Below are 7,159 nucleotides of genomic sequence, written 5' to 3' on the forward strand. Positions count from 1 at the left end.
ATTTTTGGATTATTTAAAATGTTAAATATATTAAATGATAATTGTATTTATTTATGGTATTTTTCATATTTGACGATTTTATTGTAAACTATTTGCAGGTGTATTTTATCTTTATATTTAACTTTATATTTATTGCATTTTCTGTATTTGAATAGGTTTTATTTATATGTTGGTTTTATTATTAGCGTGTTGTGTTAAATGTTGAATATGTGGGATTTTATTTCATTGTATTGTTAAGCAACTTGTATTGCAACTTTGCATTAAAGGCGCTTTTAAATTAAATAAAGTTTGTTATTACGCTAATTGTAATTTGTATTTACTTTCTTTGTATTATGTAATTTCATGTGTTTAATAAAAACTCAATTATGTAAAGATATAAATGCTACAATGTGTGTATCAGCTTTGTATCACTAAAAATCAATTCAAACTAAATAATCCCACACACACAACGCTCCAGATGATGAAGAGTCAAAGGTCAAAGTGTGGATAATACTCCTGCAGATCAGCTCCGGGAATCTGAAAAGTTTTCCTCCGTCAATTATCTGAAGCGGCTTTAAAGGAAAGACGAGAGACTTATGGCAGATCTGCGGAGACGACTTCAGGAGGATAAATCAGCCACGTCTCTCATGTGACATCTGGGGCCGCTCCACGATGCTCTGCTTTCATCTGCTCGTGGTTCCACAGGTAGACATAAATTATTCTAATCAGCAAAGTATTTATTTTTCTTCTGTAAATTCCTTCAGCTTTTTGCTTGTTGGGAAAACAAGTAAATCAAACATTTCTCGACGTTCCCTCGTGATTAAAAAAAAGTAAAACTTAAGATAATATCTGACTTTAAGGATCTTCATAACAATAGTCAGTAAACATCTGGCTGTGATGTTTCAGTTCCCACAAACACACTTTCTATTTAAAAAAAGTTTTTATTCTGTGTTTGGAGATTTAAAAAAAACCGGATAAACTCAAAAATAGAATTATTAAAAAAATATAACTGACTTGTTTTGCTGTTTTTAATTCAATTAACAAATCTAAAATAATGATAAACAAGAAATATGTATAATTATTTAAATAAAGGCTCAGTGATTTCCTAAACAGATTCTCACTGTCGTTTTCTAAATCAATGAAACAGGAGGGGACTATTTTCAGCGGCGGATTAATTCACATTTGGTGCTGTAGGGAGTGTTTGTGGCTGCAGGACGGTGTGTGTGTGTGTGTGGGAGTCAAGATAAAGTGCAGTGTGTGTGTTTGTGGTAATGAAGGATCATGTCAGTGCAGCTGTGTGACTCAGGGTTTTATACACACATTGTACTTTAGTAGAATCAGTTCATTGAAGGTTCTGGTCTATATAAACGAGACTTTCCTTTAACCCTGCGTCTGTAATCAGGGACACCTGGTTACCCCGGGTACATTTATCCCGAAGTCCACGTATACGGGTAACCGGGTTTCTGATCACATGTGCAGAAAAACAAAGATCTGCGAAGCTGAGTAACAATGAATCTTTGTTTTCAAAATAAATAAATTTAGAGTCCAACAAAGACACTAAATATCTTCTTAAAGTTTAAACAAATCAGGAAATGCAACTTTAGTCCGGACACACACACACACACACAACACACACACACACACACACACACACACACACACACACACACACTTTGAGTTAAATAAACCACGACAAAACCTGCTGCATGCGTGCACAGATGCCGCAGTAACCAGGATACTACAGAGCACGAAACATCCTGATGAAGGAAACAATTGTTTGTCCTTTAATCTACCTTCTTAACTGCAGGACTATAATCACTACATTTGCTGCAGGAAACACTCTCACTGCCCCGACAGGAAAACATCTCCGGCTTCACGGCTACGTGCAGAGAACAGCGAGAAGCAAAGCTGACGCGTTACAGTTCACAGGATGTTCATGTCCAGGATGATACTCGTCATCACAGCTGAGGAGACGACGTGTCCCTGCAGAACACGACCGTCTTTTTATCTCCGTTCTGTTAAAGTTCTTGAGAACGAGCTAATAACGGAAACTTTTAAAACACATGTTTTGGTCATCTGAGTGTATTAATACTTAGTGTGCAAACACGTGACAAAACTGTGTGACGTATGCGTGCGACGCCATGTTGGTTGGAAAACAAATCAACAATGGCGTCTAAAGCGAACAACAACAACAACAACAACAACTCTGACTTCTTCAAAGTATGTTGACTCTCTGGATCCTCTGCAAAGACAAGATTCAGAGGAAAAAGTCCAAACTTGCGGCCGTGACCCGTACACGCTAAAGCCGTCGGATATATTGAGGATTTAGATTCATTACCTCCGATTGAATATCCGGATATTGTGAACTACCTTGTGCTACAACGTCGTGGGCAGCCAACGCACAAATGAAGGCATACAAGAGCTTAGATGCTTATAATGTCTTTGTTTCTGGCTGGGTTGGTAGTCTTCTTACCAAACCACTGAAAGATGACAGGGTGCTCGTCCATGCCCGTGTAGATCACTCTCAAAGAGCTCGAGATACACCGCTCACGCCGTGGTTTGTGAGTGAGAAGAGCGGCCGATGTTATCCTCGCACACTGTGATTGTATGGCTGGATTAAGTGAAGCATGTTCTCACATTGGTGCTTTGATTTTCGCAAATGTTTAACGTAAACATTGAAAACATAGCTTTAGCACGAGCTCTTACAGATATAAAGTGGACGCCACACACACGGTGAACTGAGCTTCTTCTTCTGTTGAATCCTCACGAGTTATGTTGCTAAACCACAGCTGACGGCGTTCAGTAGACAGTAAGTCATCCCTCTTTTGTGGATCGTTGTTTTTGATGATTGTAGGAAATCTAAAGAAGCGTTTCTCTGGGTCACGAGTAGCGTTATGACCACAAGTATACACTGCGCACAAGGTTGGCATTTTCTTTCAATCTTAGACGTTTAAATACAAAGAAAATCACGAAGCGTTGCAGCAACTCACACGTGAACTGCCGCAGTCTTGGTTGTGTATACCAACCAACATGGCTGACTTCCGGGTTGGGGAAATAAGCGACGTCACATGCACACGATCTATAGCAGATAAGTGACCGGATGAGTCTCAGCGTGACGAGGAGGAGCAGGGATCACATTTCTCAGAGACGACTTCAACCATCAAGTCGCTGATAAAACGATATCGTTACCCAGCATTCCTCATGTTACACCTGCAGGCACCAACACCATTAAATACAGTGTATTGTTAAATAACCTACAGGCAGCGTTTCACAGCGTCCACCTCTTCTGTCCCGGGTCGTAACAATAAATACTCTTCAGGGCCGTTCATCATTGTGACTGGAGAAGTTCAGCTCAGGTCTTCACTTACAGTTACTGTTCAGAGAACAAATACAACTTATAGAACACATATCACTGCTCCAGACCACCGCAGCTTCTATTTCACAGATGAAAAAGCCACTAAAAGGTTAAGATGATACCGAGGTTTGTTTCTCGCACACATCCTGTTCCTGCGCTGCTCCTTCCCCTTCTCTGCCTTTGACTTCTTCTTATTATTCTAAGAATAAGAAACCATAAAGTTACTCGTATCAGGATATGAACACAGTTCAACAATATCACGAAGCAAAGGAGGAAAAACAAGAAGCTGCAGAACTCCCGTGGATACGGCCTTTGAAGAGAGAACAGCACAAAGCTCCGGCTGATGACGGATCCAGGAGTCGTGCAGTCAGGCCCAGAAGAAGATGCTGTTCACATCTCAATACTACAATAATATAATCATATAATAATAATCATAATAATATCATAATAATAATCATATAATAATAATCATAATAATAATAATAATATAATAATAATAATAACGATCATATTAATAATCATAACCATAATCACAATCATAATCATAATAATATATTAATAATAATAATATTAATAATAATAATAATAATAATTAATGATAACACAATAATAATAATAATAATAATAATATAATAATAATATAATAATAATAATAATAATAATAATAAAATACATGTGCAAGTCACACATTAGTTTGCATCTAATAAAGTAAACATATAAATGTTTCCTCAGAACACAGCAGGTACAACATTTTATTTTGTATTATTTAACCAGATAAAACATTTATAATAGATACACAGTGACACGTCCTGCACAACATCATGTACATACAGTAAACACAAACTGTTGAATATGAAAGCACAAAGAGAACATGATGAATCATATAACAGTCTGTGACTCAGTCCTCTTCCCCTCGACATCAGAGCTGCTGCATCTCCAGAAGTCTGCGTGACTTCACACATCAACTCTCTGAACTAATAAGTTCCCTGAAGCTGCGTGTGGTGCTGATCTTTGTGAACTGGACTCTTGCAGCTTTCATTTGCATAGAAAGGGTCCAATAGTTTGTGCCACATGTTCCACATGGTGCATGTTACTGAATTTAAATACCTGCAAACAGCACAGGAGCAGCTGTTGCTCTGCGTCTCAGCCTTTAGCGGCTGCTTTGAGGATTACACGCTTTCTGTTTGTCCTCTTTGTGCAGGTTAAGTAAGAAGTCGCTCATAGTATCAAGATCAGAGAGAATTATCACCAGCTGTGCAGCTTTTTAGCCTCTTTTAGCTCATAGTTTTGCAGGGTATATATTATATATATTATATATAATATTATATATATATATATATATATATTAGAGAGAGAAGAGAGAGACAGAGGAGAGAAGAGAGAGAAAAGAGAGAGAGAGAGAGGGGAGAAGAGAGAGAGAGGAGAGAGAGACAGAGGAGAGAAGAGGAGAGAAAAGAGAGAGAGAGAGAGGGGAGAGGAGAGAGAGGAAGAGGAGAGAGATAGAAGAGAGAGACAGAGGAGAGAAGAGAGAGAGAAAGAGAGAGAGAGAGAGGGGAGAGAGAGAGAGAAGAGGAGAGAGGAGAAGAGAGAGAGAGAGAGAGAGGAGAGAGAGAGAGAGGGGAGGAGAGATAGAGGAGAGAAGAGGGAGAGAGTGAGAGAGAGGAGATACGAGATATAGAGATATAGAAAGATATAGAGAGATAGGATATATATATATAGATAGATATATATAGAGATAGAGATAGATAGAGAAGAATAATATATATAGAAGATATATATATATATAAAATATATATATATAAATATATATAATATATATAATATTATATTATATATATTAATTATAATATATTATATATAGTGAATGGTGATCTTATCCAGTCATATTGTCTGGAGCTGTTTCCTCGGGGAAATACTTGTTAAAGTGTTCCAGGAGGACTTGAAGGTGGGTAGAGATAGACTTCTTCACAGAGTTAACACTCAGATCATTTTCCTCCATGAATTCCTCCAGCTCAGGAAACATATCAAGCTTCCCCATTTCAACTCGCGCAGTCCAGAGATCCACTTTCCTCTTGAATGCGCGGATTGTGTCATTCAGCGACATGATGCTTGTGTTTTCACCTTGCAATGACATGTTAAGTCCGTTCGATGTGTCAAATATGAAAGACAAATACGCCAGCCTTGTTAACCAGTCAGGGTCAGTCAGGTGGTCCGCGAGCTGGGACCCATGCTCCATCAGAAATAAGCGCACCTCGTCCCGCAGTTCATTCAGTGACTGAGAACACTTCCCCGGGAAAGTCACCTGACTTCTATGTGGAAAAGCAGGCCCTGATGCTCCGATCCCAGCTCATTACAGAGGGTGGGGAGCAGCCTGGTGTTGGGTGGACGTGATTTTATGTAGTTGACTATTTTTACCGCAGTCTCAAGAACACTTTAAGCTCTGGGTCGAGCGCTTTACTCGCAAGAGCTTCTCTGTGGAGAACACAGTGCGTAACGTGTACGTGGGGCGCCACTTGTAAGACTCTTGCTTTTAGTCCTTTCTTTCCCCCCAGCATTGCTGCAGCACCGACTGGACACACACCGATGCACTCATCCCGAGACACTCCCTCTTCTTTTAGTTTGTTGTCAAGCTTTGTGAAAATGTCCTCGCCTGTGCTCTTTACCAGCAGCACTGCTTCTAGCTCCCGCGCCTGTTTATCCCCATGCATTGTGCGACTCATAGCGATAGCAGCAGGTCTTATCAGGGTTTCCCCCGATAGTGTGTGGCTTTTGGTGTGTGCAATTAAATATGCCACCTCATATGAAGCCTCGGCGTCTCGTGACCCCCACTTTGGGAACCCCTGCTTTAGAGACTGCAGCAGAAACAATAAGTAAATTAAATTAGAAAAATAAATAATTGTTTACAGATCTGCAAAACTGAGCCCCTCCTCAAAGAATCATGTGTGCTCATATGATGTGTATACATACTGTATATAATACTAACAATAATAATAATAATTATTATTATTATTATAATAAATTGTAATCTTGTGTTCCTCAGAGATCATTAAGTTGCACAGCAGAGATTCACAAAGGGGGAAAGTTTCTGGTTTTCAAATCAAATCAAATCAAATCAATGTATTTATATCGCCCAATTATACATTTGTCTCAGTGTGCTTTACAGACTGTACAGGTTACGACACCCTCTGTCCTTAGACCCTCTGTCCTTACACCCTCTGTCCTTACACCCTCTGTCCTCAGACCCTCTGTCCTTAGACCCTCTGTCCTTAGACCCTCTGTCCTTAGACCCTCTGTCCTCAGACCCTCTGTCCTTAGACCCTCTGTCCTTAGACCCTCTGTCCTTACACCCTCTGTCCTTAGACCCTCTGTCCTCAGACCCTCTGTCCTTAGACCCTCTGTCCTTAGACCCTCTGTCCTTACACCCTCTGTCCTTACACCCTCTGTCCTTACACCCTCGCATCGCACAAGGAAAAACTCCTGAAAGAAACCTCATAATTAAAGGGGGAGAAATGTTAGAAACCTCAGGGAGAGACTGAGGAGGGATCCCATGATGTTTTATGTCTGAAATCTGGACTGTGCAGAAGACATTCGGAGTGATGCTGGTTGTAGCTCATGTTTAAAAATAAAGTGCAGGATAAATACAGACTAGGGGTATGCAGTGCCATATATTGACATTTTCATTGCGAGCACTTCACAAAATGTTATAAGTGGCTCATTCACACGAGGAAATTGGTTTAAAATAAGTACTAGAGAAAAATCATGTCTGAGGTGTGACCTATATACCTCGCTCTCGCTCTCGCTCTCGCTCTCTCGCTCTCTCGCTCT

Source organism: Cottoperca gobio, unplaced genomic scaffold (genome assembly GCF_900634415.1).
Source record: "Cottoperca gobio unplaced genomic scaffold, fCotGob3.1 fCotGob3_214arrow_ctg1, whole genome shotgun sequence".
In the NCBI taxonomy this organism is placed as follows: Eukaryota; Metazoa; Chordata; class Actinopteri; order Perciformes; family Bovichtidae; genus Cottoperca; species Cottoperca gobio.